The sequence below is a fragment of the Pan troglodytes genome, chromosome 5, assembly GCF_028858775.2.
Source record: "Pan troglodytes isolate AG18354 chromosome 5, NHGRI_mPanTro3-v2.0_pri, whole genome shotgun sequence".
Classification (NCBI taxonomy): domain Eukaryota; kingdom Metazoa; phylum Chordata; class Mammalia; order Primates; family Hominidae; genus Pan; species Pan troglodytes.
The window spans coordinates 66,111,360-66,138,205 of NC_072403.2; the positions used below are offsets into that span (position 1 = coordinate 66,111,360).

At 35.6% G+C, this 26,846-nt stretch overlaps 1 pseudogene; it reads left to right on the forward strand.

Annotated features, from left to right (window-relative positions):
- Nucleotides 1–2,760: 2,760 nt before the first annotated feature.
- The window catches only part of LOC129144368 (DNA primase large subunit-like), a 152,378-nt pseudogene continuing 128,292 nt past the window's right edge, over nt 2,761–26,846 (forward strand).

The following is a 26,846-nucleotide window of genomic DNA, read 5'->3' on the forward strand; positions in this document are numbered from 1 at the left end:
CCTCTTTTAAACATTTACTAGAAGCCTGTAGATACGGTCGGTAACTCCAGTGTACATAATAGAATTTATGTGCATATTTAGGAATTTCTATGAGAAACTTCCACATAATAAGATTTTGCGCAAGATTCATGCTTACAATAAACAGTAAAGGAACAGTTTTGGTTCTGGAAAACCTAGATAAGCATTTATTTCCTTACATTAAATAAGAAATTGACAAACGTATGTTTAGGTAAATATGGTATAGATGTTTAGAAGACAAAAATGATGAATGAAAATACAATAATAATAAGGAATTTTAGAACTTCAGTTATTGCCTCACAAATTTAAGTGAATGAAAAATCTAGGAATTTAAATGGTTTTTAGAGTCTTTGCATAAAACGATTTTCGGCTAAAAAAAATGTCATCTCTGTATCTCTGAACGGTGGTAGTCACATGCAATGACAGTGAAAAGATCCAGAATTGTCTCAGCCAACTCCCAGCCTCAATTGTACCACCAAAGACTTACCTCACATGGGCTGTACGGAGTAAAAATGTAGTAATATGTTTTCTAAAGTAATAAAATGGCCAAATGTATGGGGCTAAATATACTAAGGAATAGATAAAACCATAGGATAACAATGGCACTGTGTTACTCAGTGGTAAAATAATTAAACATATTTATAGTAAAAGCAAGAACATGTTCTAGAGTCAAATGTAAATTTTGTATACACTTTTAAGATAACTATATGACATTAAAGGAAGTTGATGGTTAGGGCATAAAGGTCACCTGTTGTTCACCCTCCTTTAATGTTCCAGGTACCTTTGGCTGAACAGTTTGAGAGGCCTTGAGGAGCCTCAGAGATAATATCCAAGGGAGAAAAGTCCGTGATCCATGTACATTTATCACTGCATATCTCTTAATACCTTTTTTCCCCTTGCTCAAGCGATTGTTTTACATTTCTAAGTGATGTAGAGCATCAGTAAGGTGCTTAGGTTAGCCTTTGAATAACAAGCTTCTTTTCACACCATAGGTTTCATGATCAAAAATCAGCACTGGGATGTCTGCTTGCACTATTCCCAGGTTTGCTTCCTCGGTTCTTCATATCATCCAGACCCCTGAACTGGAAATATCTTGTTAACTCTGCACTGTTTAATATTCTTTGGTAATTAAACTACTTGGGCATGTTTAGAGCTCAAATGGAATCTATGCGTTTTGCTTGACAAGGTCGTTGGTTGCTTTTTAGAGCTTACATATTGAAAATCATGTTTGCAGCCAGCTGATAGAGAAATTTCCGTGTGTCAAAGCATTGTTGTGATGAAACCACCTCTGTTGTGAAGATCACCTGAAATAATGTGTGTGAGAGCCCTGTGGAAACCAAAAAGTGCTGTGGGCATTTGAACACTAGACTGTTATGATTAGTGATGAACAGCATCTCAGCCTGCCAAGGGAGAACATGAAACTGGAGAACAAATTTGGTTCCAGGAGCAAGGGGAAATGTAATGTGGAATCTCACAGTTTGGGGTTTGTAATTGGGATCCGTTGCTATTATAAGAAAATGTAGTTCAAAAGACATAGGATTTTCTGTTGTTAAAATCAATGAAGTTAAAAGAGCAGCTGCTTGTAAAAGTTAATTTTATTTGACATCTGCCTTGGTCCCAGTAATAAAAGTGATAGTTCTGTTGAACAACCTGTTCTCTCTAAAGCTATATCTTTTTGTTGCTGTGAGGTCTGTTTAAATAAATTGTTGCCTTTTGATTTTTTTAAAAAATTTTCCTGATCTATAAATTGTTTATGTCTTAGAATACATACATAAGCATAACCTATGCATCTTTAATTTACTAGACAAGTGTTGGCATTCTAGATTTTGAATTGGCACTCTTGGGAGTTATAAAATGCAGTAGGAGCCATCTCAAATCTTGTATGAAATGAGGAAAATGCAAAGACATTTTGAACAATATTCCTTATTTATTTTCCATTAAAATAAACCTAAATTTGGTTCTTTGTCATTTTACATAATAAATAATATTTATCTCTTTGTCATTTGTAAATAATAAATGCCACTGCCCTAATACCACTGTAAGAGAGTACTATTCTGGTTCTTTGAATAGGCAATATTAAATGAAAACAAGGGACCTAAATTGCACTGATTACCTGTCTTGGATTTCTTGATGACAATTCAAGAGGAATTGTCATTCCTCTTGAGTTTTTGTAAGGAAGCTGAAGTGAGTGGTAGAGGGTAAAAACACCAGAGAACAAAATTGAGCAATATTTTCCAAGTGAGCATTGTTTTCCTGTCATTTTTATGTGTTTTAATTTTGCCAGTGTTGGGTGAACAGTTCAGAGAAGGGATTTATTATTTTAAAATGAAGCCACCCTCTTGCTCTTAATTTTCAACAGATTGAGCCACCTTTGCTTTTAAAATGTCTGTTGACTCTTTAAGAACCATTTACCATATTTGCTTACGTATTTACCTCCTTGTGTATTCTTGTTCCCTCCCTTCGTGCTCATCATTTGAAAAAGAAAATCATGAAAAATATATTCTTCCTACAGGCCCTTTTCAATCCTTTCAAACAATTCTACTTCAAAATAGCAATTGGCTAACAGCAGAATATCCTTTAGGGGGTTTTAAGAGCAACAGTCAGCTTCATAGCTGGAGGCAGAGGAACATTTTTTCACAAAGTGAAATTCATTTATTCTAGATGTACAACAAGAGTTATAGGAGCTACTGGTTATGCTTTCTAACTGATCTATAATTGCTTAAAATCAATGTTACACAACTTCAAGTCTATCGGCAAAATTTCTTGTTCCAGCTAAGAATGGCACATGCCTGACAGATATTTCTAATCTCCCATTCCTTATCCAGAGCAGACATTTCAATCTGTACTGTTTCCTTGATGTGGCTTGTAACTGATGGCATTTAGGACATACTTCTTGGCATTTGAGGGAACAACAGAAACAAGGAAGTCATTTTCACCTTCTCCTGGCTCCTTCTCTTCTGAAGCAGGCCATAAACCCTAGCCGACCTCCTCCTGAGGTAAGTTATAAAACCTTCATTAGCGATATGCCCTTCCCAAACCTGTCTTATCTCTGAAGACACAGGGACAAAGAGAATATTCTGAACAAACAGGACTTGCTAAGTTCCCCCCAGTTAATTACCATTAGACTATACCCTTTGGTCCTTCAGTCATACTTCTGCACAACTGTCCATAAAAAACACACGTTTCCCTGTTTCTTTGGGTCTTCATTTCTGAAGGCTCCCACATCACATAAAACTTAAATTTGTATGCTTTACTCTTGTTAATCTGTCTTTTGTTATAGGACTCTCAGTCATGAACCTAGTGATGGGAAAGAAAGATAATACTTTTTCTTCTCTACAGAATGAACCCTCAACATACTGCTCTAATGAGCTGCTAGTTAATGACAGTTGGACATCCCTGTTTTATGCATATAATATGGGAAGGTTTAGCCAGTTCTTGGCTTTATCTGCTACTTATTTGCTGATAACACTTAAATCTAAATGTAAATCTCTCCTGGTCTCTACATCCATATATATTTAGTTACCTCTTAGTTAGTTGAAAGCACCTCAAATTCAGCATGCCTAAAATGAAACACAATTTTCCTTCATTTCCCACCTTCCTCTTCTGTAGCCACTATCTTGCAGCTGATAGAACTATCTACCTACCTGCACGTCCTCTCCATCTTCCCCTTCTCTGACAGTCAGTTCTGTGGAGCATACCTTTACATATTTCTTATGTACATGTCTTCCTTTCTGTCGCTACTGCCTCTGCCATAATTTGGCTCTTCATCTTGGATCCCTAGATCACTGCATGTGCCACCTTTTGACCTCTTTGCCTCTACTTTAGTTTGCCCTCCTCCAAGCCATTCCTCACCCTGCTAGAAAATAAGTCAGTTTTCACTCTCTGCCTCTCTTGAACTATTGCAAACACAAATATATGCAAAATAGTAGAACATTCGTGTATTTACCTCTAGGAATTAACCAGTGTCAACATATTGTCAACCTAAAATAATCAAAAGGGTCAGAGTCTAGTTGAAAGAAGGTTTACTCAAGCAAAAAGTTTGGACTAGCCACATGGGAAACACAGACTCCAAAGAATGGAAGGCAGTGTTCCAAAGTGTAAAAGCATAGGATTGCTTATATAGACAAAACGTAGGGAAGTTTAACCCAATTTCAACATCTTTCTATGTTAGGCTTAATGCATACTTACAATGATTTGGTTAGTTAAGGTGGTTTTTTTCTTTCTGGAAAGATATTTAACATTCCACATTGAAGATGTAACTGTCATGGAGTCTTGGGTGCCATCTGGTCTGAGTTAGGTAAGGACAATAAAGAAGGCCAGTTAATCTGTAACAAAGGTCAGTGATTGGAAGCAGGGAGGTTTGGTCTGTCCTAGTTATTTACAGAACCAATACAATGAAAAGAGAGATAAGCTAAAATCTAAGAAACAGAATTGCAAACATGTTAAGTGATTCAGTCTCCAGAGTTTTACTTCTTCCTCGGCATAAATTTAGAGGGTTGTATTTGATTCAGAACTTTCTTGCATTGAATCCAAGGAAAGGATGAGAATATCTCTGATAAAACCAAAGCTTTCACTGTCCCTAGTCTCCTTTCCTCTTGCTTTTCCTAGGTGCAACCAAAATTGCTTCCTACCCTACTTGTTAAAAAGTGTTATTGAATAGAGAATGTAATTCTAACAATTACCTTTTCCATCCTGATCAAGTTTATTTTTAGCTATATTAAACAGATCTAATTTAAGAGGGAAGTCCAAAAAGAAAAAATATTTTCTGTTTGCTTTACTCTTGAAAAGATATGACAAGCATGCTTTATATCCAGATTTTTCTATATTTGAGTAGATTTACCTTATAATTACTATTGGATTTCAGTTTTTTTTTTTTTTTTTTGGAGACAGAGTTTTGCTCTTGTCAGCCAGGCTGGACTACAGTGGTGTGATCTCTGCTCACTACAACCTCTGCCTCCCAGGTTCAAGCGATTATCCTGCCTCAGCCTCCTGAGTAGCTGGGATTACAGGCGCCCGCCACCACGCCGAGCTAGTTTTTGTATTTTTAGTAGAGATGGGGTTTCACCATGTTGTCCAGGCTGGTCTCAAACTCCTGACCTCAGGCGATCCACTCGCCTTGGCCTCCCAAATTTCTGGGAATACAGGCATGAGCCACCGTGCCTGGCTGGATTTCAGTGTTTTTAAAACTTTATGTCCTTTTTAGGTGGGGTGTTTTGAGACAGATATTTTGGACTCTCTTTCAAAATAACTAACCTACCAGGAACTACAAGTTATTTATTTAGCAATAATATCTTGAAAGGTGTTTAAACACACACTTTTATTTTAGCATTGTGATTTAAATAACAAAGGCTATTTCTTTACATTGGTCTGAGTCTTATTTGAATACAGTCATATTTACACTGTCTGTTCCTTAGTTACTTTATATAAATTTTAGAAGCAGTCTCCGTCTTGGCTGGTTAGGCTTTTTTGTTCTTTTAAATGGCTGTTCACTGTAAACGACTTTGAACTTTGTGTGTTTGAAATTTTTAATAATGTTGGGAAAATATATATTCAGCCAATATTTCTGCTTTATTTCTAACAATCAATTGGTGACCCAACCCCCTCCACCAAAAACCAGAGAGACATAGATTAGAAGGAAGGAAGTATGTCATGGTCACTCTTTTGGTAGTGACTGTTATAGTATATTTTAAGAAATAAAAGTAAAATTTTAAACCCCCCAGCCAAGGGAACCCTAGAGAAACCTTGGAAGTTGAGTTCCCAGCCATGATGGAATGGGAGGTTGGACATGCCTCATTATGCCCCATCCCTTGCTAACTGCCATTAGGCTAAACAGAAATGAGCCCTCAGGAAAGACTCATTCCATCCCTGATATCAACCAACCACCTGATGCTCACCCTTCCCTTTGCAGTTTCCACACAACAGTTTACCAACATTCCCTCCTGACAAGAGACTACTAACTACAGAGTGGTTCAGGCCAGTCTATGGAGGATGCGCAGTGAGGGTTTTCATATTCTCTGCTTCACCATCCGATGCCGGAAAGCTCCACCTTTGGATCATGCTAATGCCGCCATTTTTTTACACGTGACTCATGAAGGGACGTGAACCTTAATTGCATGTGTGCATGCTTCTCCTCTCATAAATATTCATGACTTCTCCTATAGCTTATTAAATATGTGTATTTGGCTACCCTGTTCAGCATAAATTCCTGTTTCCTTTGCTCCTCCCTCGAAGTGTCTGTTTCTGGCTTCTGAGCAGAGGCTACACTTTCTAGTCTATCAGAATGGCCATCGGGCAGGCTGCAACCCTTTATGAGAAATAAAGCTTCTCTTTCCAGATTTATGAATCTCATCATTTTTCAGCTGACAATCCATAATTTGAGTTTTGGACTGCTAGTTTTGGGCTACTTGTTTCTTTTGAACCAGGAGGTCACAGTTTCAACTACATTGCAGGGTAGTGCACTTGCCCTCATTTTAACAGAAGGACTTGGATATTCCATTTAGCTGGAAATGAAAAGAGAAATGCGTATGACTCCTCTACCTGATAGGACATGTTTACTAATGAAAACAGTTAGAAATACAAGACCAAAAGGATCAGTGTCTAGGGCAGACTTTTCTAAATTTATGCCTCTGTTGGAAATATTTCAGAGGGGTAAACCTTACATTCACTCTACAAAACTTAGTGAGTATATACTGCATGCCATACCGTGGGCTGTTCTAAGCAGTCAGGGGAAAGTGATGACAAGATAGAAGAGGTTCCTGCCCTGACAGAGCTTATATTCTTGTGATGAGAGAAAGACACAGTAAGAAAATTAATCAGACAATTTCAGATAGTGATGAATGTTGTGAGGTACCTGAGTAATAGCTAGAATACCCTGCTGCTTTACGAAGGGTTAGGGAATACCTACTGCTTTACCAAACCTTTGTTGGGAAAGTATAGATTTAGTCAATATTTCTGCTTTATTTCTAACAATCATTTAGTGACCCAGCCCCCTCCACCAAAAATCAGAGAGACATAGATTAGAAGGAAGGAACTATGGCTGGGTGCAGTGGCTCACGTGTACGATCCCAGCACTTCGGGAGGCCAATGCGGGTGGATCACTTGAAGTCAGGAGTTCGAGACCAGCCTGGACAACATGGTGAAACCCCATCTCTATTAAAAATGCAGAAATTAGCTGGGCATGGTGGCACACACCTGTAATCCTAGCTACTCAGGAGGCTGAGGCAGGAGAATTGCTTGAATGCGGGAGGCGGAGGTTGGAGGTTGCAATGGGCCAAGATCACACCACTGCACTCCATCCTGGGTGACAAAGCAAGGCTCTGTCTTAAAAAAAAAAAAAGAAGGAACTATGTTGTGGTCAGTCTTTTGGTGGTGCGTGTTATAGTATATCTTGAGAAATAAAATTCTAAACCCTTGGTAAAGCATCAGTTACCCTTTACCAAAGGTTAGGGAAGGCCTCTGTGAGGAGGTGATATTTGAGCCAAATCCCAAATGATGTGAAGAAATTTTCCATGAAAAAAATTGGGAATCTTGAAGACTGAAAATCTGTGAGGTAAAGTGAATCTTGAAGAGTGCTGTCCTGTTTTGAGGGGTGAGGGACTCAAAGGAGACAGAAGTGCTCTGAGATTAGGTGAAGGCTTCTGGCCATGCCAGCAACTAGTTGCTTATGGCCTGAGGAACCTGCTTTCCTCATGCATAAAATGACAAAGTTGGACCAGGCACCTCCAGACTCTCTTTTGTCTCTTGTACTTTGAATGTATTTGACATTTATTGGCATTTTTCTTTATTTTTATGATTTACAAGGGTACAAGTGTAGTTTTGTTACATGGATATATTGTGTAGTGATGAAGTCTAGAGTAACCACCTGATTTATTGGCATTTAATGGAGGATTATTAGTTGGTAAAATGCATTACTTTTGTAACCAGATAGATGTCAAAGGGCAAAATTTACCCAGTAATACTAATTTTTAAAATGAGGTTTATATGAGTTAGTGATCTGTTATACTTGTCTAAAAACAGTGGAAACTGTATTAGTTAATTCAGTGGGCTAATATAGTTTTAATAATGAAAGGGCATCTTAACTCACCCCTAACCTTTCAACAATAATGAGAAATAAGCTATAAGTTATGCCAAATTGTATGATGGTTTTCATGAAATAGCCCAAACTTAGACAACTCGTTTAGGCTTTGCAGATGCAAACTGTGATAGATCTTCCTTCTCTTTCATTCTTGGTGATTTATGTGTCCGGTACATTGTTGTGTTTTCTATAAAAAGAAAAAAAAATTAAAACATAGTTGGAAGCCAAAGTCGATTTAACCTGGATAGATATAGCTTTCTAGTTGTAGAGGAAATGCTAAAAATCTCATTGTGACAGTGTATTGCTTTCTTGGAAGGCTTGATAATTGTTACTTAGTTTAGTTTTGATTTATATTTAGTTTTGCTCAAAGCAGGAATTTGAAAAGCTTTATGAAACATAGACATATACTTTCATTTTTATCAATTAATGAAATTACATACTTGCTAAACTAAACATCTGTTGTGTTGCAAGTGCTAGGGATGCAGTTACCACTCACAGTCCAGTGGATGTAAGTAGTAACTACGTTAGCTCAGAGAAAAATTTCAGAAGAAATGGAGCCAACAGTTCCTTAAATGAAGTTTGTATTCTGTCAGCAAAAGGTTAGCAGATGGGTTTGCCACTTTAAAGAGCTTTGGAATAGCTTTATTACTTCATATCCTTAACATGAAGAGATGCATGCTCTTTTTGTAAATGCTAATTGTTTTAAAAGTTGAAAAGAAAACCTTTGGAAAACTCAGAAATCTTCCTTGAAATAATTTTACTCAGAGCATTGGCCTCTCCCTGGTTTAGGAATCATTCTTGCCAGAGATTCAATCTCGAAAGTAAATTGGAGGTGGGAAGGGGAGGATGGGAGAACTCAAATCATCGAGCACATGTGTTCCAGAAAACTGGAGCTATGGAAAATTTCTACCTGATGTGCTGTCATTGTGTTTTGTGGAATTGGCAGAAGCTGTATAGTCAGTCAATCATTCTGTGCCTATTGTTTCAGTAATGCCGCCTAAAAGGAAAATTTTAAGAAAATGTCTGATGAAAGACTGATGTAGTAACTTTACCCTGGGAGCCAGAGGGAATTACTAGATGATTTTAATTAGGGGTGTGGTTAATTTTCATTTTGAAAATTTCACTCTGACCTTGGTATAAATTAGGGAAGGGGCAAGAATGGCAGCAGAAACAACAGTGGAGATGTATTAATAGTTTAGGGAAAAGGAAATGAAGACTGAAATTAAGATGAAGGGGTAGATGTGAAAATCTTTCCTATATGGACTTAACAGATATCTAGAATATTTTGCTGTTACTGAGGTGTTTTTTGTTTGCCTCTATTAGAAAGCATACTATATAGATTGACAGAAGTGACTGAAAAAGCCCACTCTGTCTGCTCTGTTTTCAGAGAACTGACTTTTGAAATGTCTAGATAAATTATTTAAATCATTTTAGAACACAGCTTTGGTTCTGAGACATGAAATCTCTTGAACAATGAAAATGGCATTTTGTAACAGGATTTGACATTAACAGATAAAGGATGTATTAAAGTATTAAAGTGTTTTGTTTATAGAATTTGATAACCTTGATAACATCTTATATGTTACATATATGTTGCTTAGTATTTTTTTAATACTTAGTACTTAGTATTTTAATACTTAGTATTTTTCAGGGATACTGAAAGTCTGTTGATTGTGCTAAAACTGCAGCAGATTAATTGTCTCACTTTATTGTATTTTAAATTAGTAACTGTCGACATGTTGACTCTTGTACAAAATTGGGAAAGCTTCTCCATTATTATTAGAATATGGCACTTTGGTCAACTTTTTTCCAAAAATGTAAAAGATATTTTTAGATGATAGTTTTATTTGCATAATATAAAAATTAGATTTGATTAATTAAATGTTTTCCATTTTTAGGAAATTGTAATTAATGTATGAAAAAAATTAAAAAGAGAGGATACACTATATAAACCCAAAAGACATCTTTCAGTTTGTTGCTCGTCTTAAGGTTCTTTTCTGTGAATTGTTAAATGATTGATTAGTAAAATATGAGAACCATTTTGATCATAATTGAATCTTGAAGAGAATTATCTTTTATTTTTGTTTTGATGTTTTACCTCAAGCTATCTGATTACTTTGAATGAATGTCTTTAATTTCCTTGTGTCAAATTCTTATAAAAAGGCATTCTCTTAAGAACAGAGAAGAAAATAGAGATACATAGATATATAATTAATATTATTGTAATAAAATAGATCATAAATTCACATTTTGATGATATGCTGTCAAGATGGTACACAGTATTGGCTCTGACTTCTTATTTCCTAGCTCAATTTGAGGTCATATTTCAATATTAAATACTTTGAGTTGCTTCTGTATACTTAAAAGATATCCTTGGTTCCTTATAGTCATGTGGCTGACAGAATAAAGTACATACACTTCTGTATGTAACCAGTTTCACAGTGGCTTAGCTATAAATCAGAATTTATCTTCCCAATTTATTCATCATCTTAGGACTCGGTGCTACAAGATTGGTTGTTATACAATTTTACATTTAGAAGTTTTTCCTTTTTTATTTACAAAGATAATAGTCTCATAAGTGAATGCTTTTTCATGACTCAGGACATTCCCTTTTACTCTCTGTTTTGCTCACCTTTTTCTTTACTTTTAAACTTAGTGACATACCCTATGTCCTTAGAACCGTGTAGCTAGCTTTGATCACGTAATGTGTCAGGTTTTTATATAATTTCTTGATTTGAAAAAAGAGAAATAGAACCTTATATTTTTAAGTATTGCCTCCCTATCTGCCCTTCAGCTCGTTTTACATTTAGTATTCAAATATGTTCGGTGTTCGGCCTTTGCTGTTTTTACTAATTTTCTTCCCTGTTTTTAGTTAACAGCCAGGTCCTTGCCTGCTGTGCAGTCTGATGAAAGACTTCAGCCTCTGCTCAATCACCTCAGGTAATCTAAAGGCACAGCCTTGTTATGCTCATAAATCCAAGTGCAGTAAAGTGAATAAAGTATATTAAAGTGGTGAAACCCCTTCAATTACTAAAACTTATTTTGTTTTCTTGCTTTCATTCCATTATTCAAATTGAAGTTCTTAATACCATGTACTTGTTACCCTTGACTTTAGGGCACTGTAGAAAGCTCTTTTAATTCAACAACAGTGTGCTGAACTGCTTGATAAGTTTAAGTTAAATGAGTAGAGATAACTAACTTTACAGAAAGATCTCAAATGAATGAGCTATTTACGTAAATACAAGGTTAAGGCATACTTTTATTGAGGATAGATGAGTTAGATGGAGTTTGTTTCTAAATACAAAAATAATATAGTCTCATTATTTAAAAAATAAAGTTAGAAAATACAGGAAAGGAAAAGGAAAAACCTATCATTACTACTCAGAAATAATATTTATCTTTTCTATGTTTTTAATTTTAATTTTAATTTTTTATTTTTTGAGATGGAATCTTGCTCTGTCGCCCAGGCTAGAGTGCAGTGGTGCGCTCTCCGCTCACTGCAACCTCCGCCTCCCAGATTCAAGCAATTCTTGTGCCTCAGCTTCCCAAGTAGCTAGGATTACAGGTGTGGGGCACCTCGCCTGTTTAATTTTTGTATTTTTAGTAGAGACAGGATTTCGCCATATTGGCCAGACTGGCTTCGAACTCCTGACCTCAGGTGATCCACCTGCCTCAGCCTCCCAAAGTGCTGGGATTACAGGCATAAGCCACCGCACCCTGCCCTTTCTATGTTTTTGTTGTTGTTGTTGTCATTGTTGTTTTTTACTTAGTGTTGAAATTATAGTTTATGTGACTATTTTTTCCATTTTTATAAATATTGTAATATTTTTTCCCTTAGTATTAAAATCTTTCTAAAAACATTATTGTTAGTGACTACATTATATTTTCTTGTATATCTGTACTATAGCATATTTATCTCCCTTTGGGAAGCTTTAGACCATTTCCAGTTTTTTATTCCTACTATAAAATAATGCTATATGTTAACCTTTATTTGTATTTTAGATCATTTTCTTAGGGTAGGTTTTCAGAATTGGAATTACTTTGTCAAAGGGTGTGAACCATTTTAAAGATTTAAGTGTATATGTATATTTCTTTTTCAAAATCTTATTCTACCTATACACTCATATTTGTATAAGACTGCCATGTAACTATACTCTGAACAAGATAGGGCAGTCAAAACAGTTGCTAATAGGTTAGATATAGAGATACTGTTGTGATCCTGTGCATTTTGTTGGTAATGATAATTCATTTTCCTTATTTTTGAGGTGGGATTAACTACCTGTATTCTTTGCTCACTTATTGATAGCATCTCCTGATCTTATTTGCTTTTACATACTTTAAAGGATAGTGACTCTTTGTTGTATTTGTTACATACTTTTTTTCTAAAATTCTAAAATTGTATTAGTCAACATACCTACATTTTCAGGTTTTATGTAGTCAAGCACCAATAGTGTTTTCCTTTATGGTTTTGAAAAATTCTTTTTAAAGTTCTCTTTCAGAAGTGTGGATAGATTTTTACTTTCACCAGAAAGTTTTAGTTTTAGTTTTCTTTTTCTTTCTTAGTATTTCTTTATTTTTCCTTTCTTTCTTCCTCCCCTCTCCACTTTCCTTGCCTTTTCTTCCTGCTCTCCAGTAACTGTTCCTTCCCAGACAGCTTTTTAACCTTTGTATAATTGTTTTGTTGGGTTACGAAGAAGTCGTAACCTTTGTGTAATTGTTTTGTTGGGTTGATCAAGTCTAATATTTCAGCAGGGACTGAATAGCATACATTTTTATGTATAACAACATTTATACATGATTGTTAAATTTACTAGAGCTCTGTGTTAGTGAGTTAAGAATCTCAGAAATTATTTTTGAGTCTCTTGCTTAATGCCCACCTGCCGCATTCAACTCTGTTGGCAATTTTATCTCTTAAGTATATCTCTGGCTATCATAGCATCTTGTCTGCTTGCTTTGCCCTTTCTGATATATTTCACATCATTGCCATATGTGTTTATATTATTCATTGGCTTAAGACCCATCTCTGCCTCTCCAATTTCATTCTGGAGGAAGTCCAAGCCTGGCATAAGAGGTCCTTCTGGAAGAGGCCTGGGCTGTCTGTCTCTTTGGACTCCTGTTTTAACACTGAGATCCTAGTTTCACCAAATGCCGTGCAGTTCCTTTAACACAACATGCTTTTTGCTCACTCACCTCTACGGCGTTACAAATATTTTTCCTTCTGCCACTTCTATTTATGTAAATTTGTAGATATATAATATATATAATTTTAAAACATTTTAAATGTATTTAATATAATTTTAAGGTATTTTAAATGTATTTAATATAATTTTAAAACATTTTAAATATATAATATAAATATATATTTTAGAAATATATATTTGAAATATATTGTAGATGTATATAAATATGCAAATCTATTTATATTCTCCTCATGCTCCACTTTTATAACAACTTTTGCTTGTCTTTTAAAACTCATCTCAAACATTACCTCTTCTGATAAGTTTTCCCTGACCATTAATTAGTTCACCTCCGTAGTCTGAATTGAAAGTCTTTTATAGATATTTTCATAATATCCCCTGCCTTCCTCTGTATTACAGAATTTGTGATATTGTTATTGTTTGTTTACTATTTGATTTCTCCATTATAGTATGCTTGAAAGCTTGTAAAGTGATGTTCATATTTGTATTTTCAATAGCAGAGACAGTATCTGGTGTGAGATAGGTATTATATGTTTTGTTGAATGAATGAATACAAGTTATATTAGTGAAATTTTCTTGTTTTTTCTGCATAAAGTTTTTATAATTTATAAATCATACTGTCAAAATTTTTTCCTAGAAAACCACTGGTTCAAAAGGTAAAAACCTAAAGGGTAGAATCTAGCTTCTAGTTAATCTCACAGTTGATTCTGAGAGATAATGATGGATTCTCCTTCCTCCATCTGAGTATGGTAATTGCCAGCTAGAATTTAGATTAACTGCTGACACATCTCTTTGAGTCCTTGAAAGTTGCACAAACTGTACATTCATTTAAGGGCTTTTATTCTCTGTGGATTTCACTCATGACTGGTTGCTAGGCAACCAGGACTAGATGCTACATGTAATGTGCACCCACTGCTGTTGCTTTATTATTATTATTAAACAAAACGGTTTCTCATTTTATTACCATGTCAGAGACATGTATATGTCGGGTGGCAGCTGATGTGCATAGTTTGACACTTCCTTTTCTACAAAGTAACCTTGTGATAACGCCTTTCAAGAATATTGAATTGTTGCTTTTGCTTGTCTAAATGTAATGTTTTTATTTTATCTTCCTTATGCTTAGTTCTAAATAGGAAATAATATTATTTGGTTTGAGAGATTTTAATAATAATTTTGTTAGAAAAAATTGATTTGCATGAACTGTGTAATTTAAATGTTACCTAGAGGCGGATGGAAATTAGGAGGTTGATACCGAGATCATTATTAGGTCTAATTTTGTTTATTGCCTCTAATGAGGAAAGAGGAATGATGAGTAGCATTTTAATTAAATTTGTCAATAAAACTAATTTGGGAGATAATACAAATACCTGTAAAAATTGAAGTAGCAATACAGAGAAATTCTCAAATCATTTTACAGGATTTAGAGACTCAAAGAGAATTAAGGTAACACTGCCAATCAAATAATCTAGAATATCGCTTAACAATATATATTATTTTGAGACTGCAGAAGTGATGTGTCCAAACTGTTTTAGTTGAATCCAATTCTCAAGTACAGAAAAACATCGTGCTTCAATATCTTATGGCAGTACAACTGTGTTTTTAATTCATTAGTATCGTCCATTCACTCATTAATTACTTAGTGCCCGTTATGTGCTTAGAATTTAAAGAAAACACACAATCTCTGTTTTCAGGGAGTTGGGTTTGATTTCATTTGAGAGATAGGCACTTGAACAAGTTATAAAATTTGTATCATTTTCTATCAGAATTAAATACAATGTACATAATTTTGTTAATTGAACTGTCTCCCTCGTGGAATTATCTCCTCAAGTAATCGGGCCATAACTTAATTGTTTTGGTTTCGGTGCATTCTAGCACAGTGGCTCACAGCGGGAGCTCAGATTGGAATGAAATTTATTCTTTTTTTGTTGTTTTATTCTTAGCTTTCTCAGGCTGAATGGACTGAACTGTAATCTCACTTGAGGGATAATATTGTCATTAACTAAGAAGGAGAATAAAGAAAGGAAGACAAGGCAATTAGGGAATGAATATGATTGCTTAGATGGTAATTTCAGTAGTTTCAGACATTTTAAGCTTGAGATACCTGTGGGGTCCTATGTGGGGGATGTTTAGTAAGCAGTTGAATACAGACCCACAGTTGAAGAGTGAGGTTTACATCAGGGAGACATTTGCTAATCATCACTGTGCAGGTCTTGGTTAAAATAAAGGGAATGGTTGAGATCACTCAGGAAGAGAGTATAGAGAGACAAGAAAAGGGTGAAGGGTTCTGAATTGAACCCACAGAATATCAGTGTTTAAATGACTTGTGATGGGCAGTGCGGGAGTTGGGATATGAGAAACTGGTAAAAATACCAGGGAGGAGCCTTGAACAAAAAAGGATAGTAGTATGATGGGTGCTAATGGTATGGATACAAGTCCCAGTCTTATGAGGATTTGAGGAATAAATAAGAAATGAGGCTGTGGAGATATAGGGAGTAGGCTACTCTTGGTAGAGCTTAATTCTGAGGACATGTAAGGAAGAAGGACTGCATCTGTGAGCTTCATGGTTGAAGAAAGTGTTTTATTTTTTCCTTAAGATTGGTAAGATGAGCATATTTACAGGTTAAGGCAGAAATGAGTAGTATGGGAGTAAGAGGGAATAATTGAAGGGACAATGTTTTAGGAGGGGTAGAAGGGGATAGGCCAGGAAATCAAACTGACTGGAGTTTAAAAAGTACTTTCCAATCTAGCTTTTTGGTGCATACTCAGAACAATCCAGTGTGGATGGTAGATAGTTATTTATCATAATCCCTATTTTACAGGTTGGTGATGGAGCCTCATGATGTTCTCATTAAGAAAACCTAATTTTTCTTTCTTTTTTTTTTTTTTTTTTTTTTTGAGACAAAGTCTCACTCTGTCGCCCAGGCTGGAGTGCAATGGCATGGTCTCAGCTTACTGCAACCTCCTCCTCCTGGGTTCAAGCGATTCTTCTGCCTCAGCTTCCTGAGTAGCTGGGACTACAGGCATGTGCCACCACATCCAACTAATTTTTTATTTTTAGTAGGGATGGGGTTTCATCATGTTGGCCAGACTGGTCTCTAACTCCAGACCTCAGGTGTTCTGCCTGCCTCGGCCTCCCAAAGTGTTGGGATTACAGGTGTGAGCCACTGTGCTCACCGTGCACCAGCCAAGAAAACCTGGTTTTTCTAATGAAAAATACTGCCTTTCCCTCTCCTCAAAAGAGATGAATTAATTATTTCATAAGACTATACCATTTTTCAAAATTGATACCAGAAACTTTTCTATTGGAAGAAATAAACTTACTTAGACTTACAATAATATAAAGTTTAGAGAGAATTTGTATAAATCATTATTTCTGCTTTCACCAAATTGCATATGATTAGATATGTAATCTAAGGAGCCTGCATCTCGTTGTGGCTTTACTGTCATTCTCATGGTTATATATCACTGCATTTTCTAGGGTGAATTATATCGTTCACTGATTTGGTAGTTTGGAGATACATAAAGGTCTTGGAATATGTTTCCATGAATGTAGAAGTTTATTGTAAATAAGTATCTTTGCTATCCTAATGATGGTACCATGGGATAATATTTATAAAAATGGCATTAGGCTAGCAAGTGTGCATGATAAAGATGCTTATTTTTATTTATTATCTCACTTATAAATATGAAGTATAAATAGATACAACTAGAGAGGAAAACTTGCAGCCCATATTATATATGTGATAACTTTTAGTTGTGTGATTGAGAATTTTTCCCCCTTAAAAATAACACCTACAGTGTATGTATCTTCCTCCTTTATCCCTTGACTTCAAGATATGAAGTGCATTGGGGGACAGCATATTATAAGTTACTGTAATAGTTGCTATTATTGGCTGGACGCGGCGGCTTATGCCTGTAATCCCAGCACTTTGGGAGGCTGAGGCAGGCAGATCACTTGAGGCCAGGAGTTCGAGACCAGCCTGTCTCTACTAAAAATACAAAAATTAGCCCACTGTGGTGGCGCGCACCTGTAATCCCAGCTGCTCAGGAGGCTGAGGCAGGAGAATCACTTGAACCTAGGAGGCAGAGGTTGTAGTGAGCCAGGATCACGCCACTGCACTCCAGGCTGGGCAACAGAGCAAGATTCTGTCTCAAAAAAAAAAAAATTGTTATTATTTAATGTTTTGTCATTAAAGAATAACTCATTTTTTAAATGTGTATTTGTCACACCACAATTTTGTGAGCATATTTCAGCCCAAGAATGAATTAGAAATCAAACAAAGATAAAGCAAGCTAAGACAAGTATTACTTATAGTAAACACTTGGACTGCATCATATGGATTAACTTTTAGTGCATACTGATTTTGTAAGCAGATGTTTATACAAACTGTTATTTTAAAATCATTTAAAGTAATAAAAGCATCTTCCTTCAGTTGGTATTATTACTACTTTTGTAAAATTCCTTTTCCGAAGGCAGTACATTTTGTTAATATGCACACATTTCTACTTATTTTTCTAAAGAATATGCTTTCACAAATTTTTTATCAGACATGTAATCTCTGTAAGAAAGCTTTTCTTACTGTCCAAAGTGGTACAGCTATCATTGTTTTCTTTTTGAATTAGTTCTCATTTTGAAATCAGAAAATTGTGTGGGCATTCATGTGTCTGTTGTGGTAAATATGAAAATAAACGCCAGAAAATGGTTTAGTAGATAGGGGCTTCATCAGTTGAGGGCTGAAATGAAAGCCTCATTAGCCTGGTCCACATGCTTCAGTTGTTTGTTAGCTCTTTCTCATCACCTGTTTCCAGTCTCTGGCAGTACCTTGAACATTTATTTCCTTTTCTACATGCAGCAGCACAAGCTTTTAGTTCACTGATTATAGTGAAGGTTTTCCAGGTGCTGTGTAAGATATTAATAAATTAGAATATATTGTTTTCCATTGTCACCTTTGAATTACAATTTTTTCACATCTGTATGGAAAATGTTAATGCCTTCTTAGAGGTATACTTGTGAATAGTCAGCATTTTGTTAGAATCAGCCCGTTGTGTTAAGGGCACTATAATTGGTACTGATTATGTACAAAAGAACTAATAGATGTGGTCCCTTAACTCAAGATGCTTATATTTTTAAGGGGAAAGAGGACCAAAATTTATAAATTGTCCCCCCCTCCCCACCCACACACATACCCAAAGCTGCACCGGAATAGTTGCTGCAAGTTAAGTAGATAGTAAAGAGAGTGATAGGAAGTCTTATGAGAAGCAGTATCTGCATGTGGATTATGTTACAAATTTAATGTCATTTAATGTTTTTGGTAAAATGTATAGTCACAATATATAAAATCACCTCCCTCCCTAATGCAACCAACATAAGCTTCTTTTGTGAACTTGATGCATACTTTAATTATAAAGTGGTTAACTTTTAAAATTTTCACTTAATATGTTATAACTAGGTAATAAAGTAAAAAAATTGATTTTCATGACTCCAATTTTAAGTATCTGCATAATAGTCAATCAAGAATAGATATATCTACTTTTACTTAGCCATTGTCATTTTATCAGATATGTATAGCTTTTGGGATTGAATAAACCTGTGGCAAAAAATTATAGAATGTGAACAGTTTCTGTGTATTCAGCCAAAGTAACTGAGAAGAAATACTGTAGTAACTTTATGTAGAAGGAATTGCATCATAGATGTTTTCCAGCAGATCAGATGGAGATAAGAACAAAGAACAGCAGCTGCCTAGGTGGTGTATAGCTTTGAAAATACAGGGAAGTTCATTAGTCTAAAAATGCCATCTTGCCCAAGTGAGAAAGTGGCAGATTTCTTAACAAGTGAACGAGTGACTTGAAAAAGGTGGAATTGAGGAAGCCAAATGTTAAAGCTTATTAGCGTGTGTAGATTAGAGCCTTTATACCCATTTTTTCAAACAATCCCTTAGAATATTTAAAAATCACTCGTGTCATATGTCTGTGTGCATAAGTACATTGCATATATATTCCCTGATATTTAGCAATGACACTAGCATTTTTATATAAAGAAAATAAAAAGTGACAAGTGTTTTCGTTTTCTATTCCAACCTTAACAAATGCCACACATTTAGTGGATTAAAACAATGCCCATTTATTATCTCACAGTCTGTAGGTTAGAAATCGGACATGGGTCTTGCCAGGCTAAAATCAAGGTGTCAGCAAGGCTTATATTCCTTACTGGAGGCTCTGGGGAAGAATTTACTTCCAAGGTTATTTAAGTTGTTGGAGATCCTGTTTTTATGCTGGCTGTCAGTTGAAGCCTGGTCTTTCCTCCTAGAGGCTGCCCACATTCCTTCTCATGCTTTCCATGATTTCCTAGAGGCCTCTGAAGTCCTTGCCTGTGGGTCCCATCTCAGAGCCTTCCCATGCTTCAGATCTCTCTAACTTATGCTGCTGTGTCACACTGCCTCCAACCTGAGAAAGTTTTCTGCTTTTAAAGGCCCATGCGATTAGATCAGACTACAGGGATATCCAGGATAATCTTTTCATCTAAGATCCTTAACCTTAATTACATCTGCAGAGCCCCTTTTACCATGTAACCTAACACATTCAGAGGATCCAGGAATTAGAGCATATGTGGAGGGTCACTGATTTGGCCTCTTATAGTGAAGGTTTTCTTTTGAGGTGGGAGTATGGAGTGAAAACAGCTTTTTGTATCACTTTTCATCAATTTTACACGTAAGTCACCATTCTTAATTTATGTAGAATACTAACGTTTCCTGGAGTTTTGTAGTTAATTTACTTTACTAGTTTAATATATCTTAAAGTTGAAAAAAGGTATAAGAAATGAGTTCTTAACAGAAATATAAAAAGTTACTGATTTTCTTTTTAATGCTATTGAAGGAAGATAGAAAAATCTTTCTTGTCTTATCAACCAGCTACCTAGAACAAGGCAAATAAACACTGCTGTAAATAGTAGACTTTGTAATGAGGTTACATATAGTGGCTGAGATGTACTGAGGTACTTTGTGTGAGAGCTGTTCAGTAATACATGCTCACACACCTTTTAGCATTCTAAGAGTTTGTTTTATTTATTGTTTATTGAACACATATTAAAGGAACTCTTACTGGTTGCCTCACATGATGTTAGGTTCTAGGGATACATTTATTTCTGCCTTTGTAGGACTGAATAGTTATCAGTAAAAAGAGAAGTTTAACTAAAGTAATTATAATAAATCATGATGACTCTTGGCATAGTGGAGGTATGTGATTATATGAGAGCACGTAGCATCCTGGAAATAATGAAACTTCGCTTGTCACAGTGGTCTTGTAGCTTATCTCCAACCAGACATTGTAGATTTCCCTTAGTCCTCTGACTCCAAAGTTTCTCAGGAATTTCTGGATTGTGGATACAGGATACTGGGAGCCTTGTATGTATGCAGTAAGTCAAGAACCAAGATACCACTGGAAAGTAAAATTTATGATTTCTTATGCTTTTTTAATAGTTTTAATATCTGCAGTTGTTAAATTTCCTATTCTTCGCTCATTGGGTTTCTTTAAAACATTGATCGCTCTCTGGTTAAGTTACAAAGGAAAATTAGTGATTTTACACTGTGTTAGTCATGAAACACTAACAGTGCAAAATAATAATGATGTTATGGGAAATAATATTCTTAAAAGGCCTGAGAAAGCATTGTGGCAGTATTGGTGATGTATTAGCAACAAAAAGCAACTTGTTGAATGCTATGTAATAGAACTTTCTGTGATGATGGAAGTGTTCTATACCTGTACTGTTTAATCCAGTAGCCAATAGCCACTTACAGCTATTGAGCATTTGAAACATGGCTAGTGCTACTAAAGAACTGAGTTTTAAATTTTATTTAATTTTAATTAATTAAAATTTTAATTTCAGCAACCAATTTTAGTTAATGGTATCTGTATTTGATAGTGTAGCTCCATATTGTATTGGAAATTTATTTAAATAATTACATATTTTTAAAAAATCATAGTAGTGGGGCTTAGAGTTTCAAATCTGAGGTAGCCCTGGAAAAGCTATATGTATGGAGCTGTTATAAGCAACTGTGGCCACTGAAGGTCATGAGGCTCCTAAGTCAGGGCAGCTCTCACATCTACTGGTGGGGATTTTGCCTCTGTACCTGAATGAGCTGTCCACCTGTGCAGGACTGTGTAAGGACTCCATGGAAGAGGAATACTTGAAGCTGCCCAGCTAGCAAGCTGTGATTCCTGTCCTGGATCTTTCCAAGTAAACTGATGCCACAAGGGGTCTATGGCATAGTCATGTGAGTCTAAATGTTTAGTTAACCTAAGAGCACCCCCTGGCATTCCAGAACCAATTAACCTTTATTTACTCAGAGTAAACACAAAACAAAATTAATAAATTGAGCTGAGGAAAGGCAGACTACCAAGACTCACCAAAAGTTTAATGCACTCTCAATTGTTTCTAATTACTATTTGGAAAGTAGTGCTAGAAAGGATAATACAAGATGAATTTTAAATGCCCACTTTTAGTAGCGGTATCTTGGTTCTTGACTTACTGCATACATACAATCTACCGGGAACAGTCATCAAATGTGTACAGTGGTGGAAACAAACAAAAATGGTATAGCGGTGCATCTTCTCAGGTCTTATTGAGGTGTGTCCTTAATCATCCAATGTAAAGTCACCCTCACAAGTGCTTTATCATATTTTCTCACTATGTTATGTTTTCTTCTCAGCAACATCACTAGTTGGAATGATCGTTTTGTTTGCTTGTTCAGTATTTTTTTGCCTAGGGTATGAGCTCCATTAGATGAAGGAATTTGGCCATCTTGTTTACCACTGTCTCCCCATTACTTATAAGAATGGCATAATAGGACCTCAGTAAACACTTGAATGAATGAATAAATGAATGAATGGATGAGTGAATTATAGAAACTGTCAGGTTAAAAAATTTTACCTTTAATTCCGTTTTCCAAGCTGCTAAATATTGAGACTGAATGAGATGGTAATTTGGACAAAAAGCTGATGGATTTTCTGTTATTTCCAAAGGGTAACTATGATAAGAAATGCTTTTTATCTTTGTAGAAATGTACTGCTGTTTTTATCTTTTGTTTTGGGACATAGGACTCTTCTTTATGCAATCAGGAACTAATCATGGAGGACAGAGAGTACTTTCTATTCCTCTGTGTGATCTCAGAAGTGCTCCCTCTTTTTCTTACCAATGACTTATTATCGGGGAACCTGCCCTGATATTCATGTAGGTTCTTTTCTATTTTCCTTAAACGTCGGCCAGCTTGAGAAATAAAGGGACAGAGTACAAAAGAGAGAAATTTTAAAGCAGGGTGTCCGGGGGAGACATCACATGTCGGTAGGTTCCGTGATGCCCCACAAGCCGCAAAAACCAGCAAGTTTTTATTAGGGATTTTCAAAAGGGGAGGGAGTGTGCAAATAGGTGTGGGTCACAGACATTAAGTACTTTACAAGGTAATAGAATATCACAAGGCAAGTGGAGGCTGGGCGAGATCACAGGACCACAGGACCGAGGTGAAATTAAAATTGCTAATGAAGTTTTGGGCACCATTGTTATTGATAGCATCTTATCAGGAGACAGGGCTTTTGAGATCAACCGGTCTGACCAAAATTTATTAGGCGGGAATTTCCTCTTCCTAATAAGCCTGGGAGCGCTATGGGAGACTGGGGTCTATTTCACCCCTGCAGTCTTGACCATAAGAGATGACTACGCCCGGGGGGCCATTCATAGGCCTACCCCCAGGCGCACATTCTCTTTCTCAGGGATGTTCCTTGCTGAGAAAAGGAATTCAGCGATATTTCTCCCATTTGCTTTTGAAAGAAGAGAAATATGGCTCTGTTCTGCCCGGCTCACCGGCGGTCAGAGTTTAAGGTTCTCTCTCTTATTCACTGAGCAATTGCTGTTATCTTGTTCTTTTTTCAAGGTGCCCAGATTTCATATTGCTCAAACACACATGCTGTACAATTTGTGCAGTTAATGCAATTATTACAGGGTCCTGAGGCGACATCCTCCTCAGCTGACAGGATTAAGAGATTAAAGTAAAGACAGGCATAGGAAATCACAAGGGTATTGATTGGGGAAGTGATAAGTGTCCATGAAATCTTAACAATTTATGCTTAGAGATTGCAGTAAAGACAGGCGTAAGAAATTATAAAAGTATTAATTTGGGGAACTAATAAATGTCCATGAAATCTTCACAATCCACGTTCTTCTGCCATGGCTTCAGCCGGTCCCTCTGTTTGGGGTTCCTTACTTCCCACAACAACTTATTCAAATGTTAACCACTTGTATTCAAAAACAAAACCAGCAACAAAACTGTTACATACCTTGCTCTTTTGATCTACGAAATGAAACCCTTAAACATTATGAGGCATTGTCAATGGCTATGTGAGACTGAAGTGGCGTATAAGGAAAGGATGTAATGTGACTGTTGGACCGTGACTTTTAATAATAATTCTCATTAACTGTTCCAGCACCCCCTACCAAAGCTCCCAAAACATTGTGGCAGTTAGTGGGGAACAAATGTGAGGGGATTATCCTAGAATGCCATAAATGTGTAATAGCTCATCTCAGTAGCATTCCACATTGTGTAAATTATTTGTGGGGGAATGGGAAGACGTTGTCCATCATTTTAACGTATTAATTTTGCTGGTTGTTGGAACTTTATTCCCTCGACCTCTTACTTTTTCATGACTAGCCTATTAAGAATCCTTTCTTTATTGTAGTCATTTGACTATCCTGGACCCAACCCAAAACCAAAACCATCTGTATTTGGGTTCATTATATTACTAGAATATATACTAAGAATATAGAGAGTAAAGGAACATAAAATTTTTACTCATGAAAATAGATATGTTTGTTGGGGGTCTTAAAGTTATATGGTGAAAATACCAATGTAAAGCTGTAGTTTGAATATATGTTACAGGGGTGTATGTGTGTATTTTACTTTTAAAATCAATTTTATTGAGGTACAATTTATACACAAAAAATCCACCCATTTAAAGAGTATAGTTCAATGTCTTTTGACAAATGTACAGATATTTTTATAGAAAAATGAGATGCAACTTTCACTTATCTTGGAGTTCATTGGATTTTGGTTATAACTTGGAATAAATAGGAAAATATGGGCCACATGGGGAAGATGAGGGAAACATAAAATAAAGTAGCAGTTGTACCATTTATAGTTCCTACCTGATATGGAAACCCGTATGGTTTCCATGGATATTTTAGCCTCTTGGAATCATACAATTTCTCCCAGTTATAAAGAAAAATAGATCATTATACTGCATGTTGTCTGATGGTAGTTTTCTGCGGAGACTTTTTTTTAAATAAAGTTGAATAAAATTTATGCTTGTGGAAAAATAATCTACTTTCAACCAATTTAAAACGGAATTTTATTGATTGTGTTCTCATTTGGAATAACTGCAGGGAAAATCACCTGGGCTAATACAAGTTGGATATCATTTACTAGGGATTTAGCTGGAGAAAAAAACCCAAACTCATTTCAATTTCCGTGGTGACAGCTGTTGACTGAATTTTCCTGTGATATCCTTCACCGCAGGAAATGATATATTATAGCTTTGGTTCCTTTGATTTCCTACCCACCCAACAAATCCAAAGTTCAGGGACTGTGCTTTCTAAATGTCTGAGTGGCTTAGTTTATGTGGATAGGGTTTTTATTTATTTATTTTTTTTAACACCCTAAGTGGGTAAAATTGTGATTGCAAAAAAAAGATATATGGGTAATGTACAGAAACATTTATTTCCTCTTCCTGAAATTGTTTTTCCATTTGTGCTATTATTACACCTGGCTTTATGTGAAAAGGCTGTATTGGAACTTGGTATACTTTTATGGAATAATGTAGGAGATTACAGTTCATTTTGAAAGATGTATTAGCTTACTTTTTAATGGTCCAAATAAATATGTTTCTTTGATACAGAGATCAGTTTTGATTATTTGTGATGCTTTCTTCACTGCTTTTTTATTTTATGCTAGTTTAAAAAATATGATAAACTATAACCTGCCAGATAGAAAGGAGTAAATGGTGTTAACCTCTTGAGGCTTAAGAATACTGGGAAATGCTTGACAAAGAATGGAAATATGTTTTATATGTTATTGTTTTATGAACGTCAGAAACTCTGTCTGCTGGTGGGGAGGGAGGGCAGAGAAATACCCCCTGAGGATGAGGGAGGAATTCTTTCCACTCTGGCTTAGGATTTTGCTGTAAGCCACGTTTGCATCCTGTCTATTATGGCTTCTTACAATTGAGAGAAGAATGGACAGTTGCAATTAGGTATTGAGGTTGAGGTTGGCCAAGCAGCCCCAAAGCCTCGCAGATAAACATGTTACAGCTTTCTTTGTCCCCAGAGAAACAATTCAGGTTACCGCCAAGCTAATCAGAATTCAAGACTGCTTCCCTAATAGTATAAATGGCAAACTATGACTTAAATATAAAAACTTGATTCCCAAGTAAAATGTTGTAAAAACAAGCACAAGCACTTCCTTTAGTTGGCCTAATTGCAGCCTGTATTTTGTTTATGACTGGCAGAGATTGATCTTAGTGCAGCAAATAGAAGTCAGGGCAAGTCATCTGGCTATTCTATAGGTATACCTAGTCCTCCAGAGAACTATTTGATTGTTTTATGTCATTGTGTCCTCACTATACAATAATGCTATCCAGTAGAATCATAATGAGAGCAACAAATATAAGCCACACATATAATTATATATAATTTTAAATTACTCAGTGAAATTAATTTTGATAACATACCTTATTTAACTCTTATTCAAAATATCTTTTATTTATTTATTTTTTTAAGAGATGGGGTCTCACTCTTTTGCCCAGGCTCAGCTACTTGAACTCCTAGGCTCAAGTAATCTTTCTTCCTTAGCTTCCTGAGTAGCTGGGACTACAGATATGTGCCACCACACCCAGCTCAAAATATTTTAATATGTAATCACTATGAAAAATTGTGAATGAAATATTTTACATTTTATGGACTAAGTCTTTGAAATCCAGTGTGTACTTTGTACTTGTTGAACATCTCAATTTAGTTTAAGCTACATTTCAAGTGCTCAATGGTCACATTTGGCTAATGGATACTATATAACAGTAAAGCTTTATAAAAATGGATTTCATTTAAATCTCTACTGTTTAAGTTGAATATTTGTACTTTGGACACTTCCTAAAAATGTGAATATAGACTATAATGATAGACTCACAAAATCTTCCAGATATCAGCTTATTCAAGGATATCTAAATTCTCCTATTAATACTTTGAGGTTAAACATTTTATGTGATAGTATGAAGAAGGCTGGAAGGAAATTATTTTTTCTAGTATTCATAGGAAGAAATTGGCGAACGTTAAGAACAGAGAAAAAAAAATCCAAAATGTTTAAGAATAATAAATTTAGGCTGAGATGATGATGATGTTTATTACAATTTAAGTGAAAAGTACTGTGATAAACACTACAGACATTTCATTTGTCCTCACAACAACTTTTTGAGAGCAGCACTTTTGTGATCTGTTTTATAATCCCTGTTTTACCAGTGAT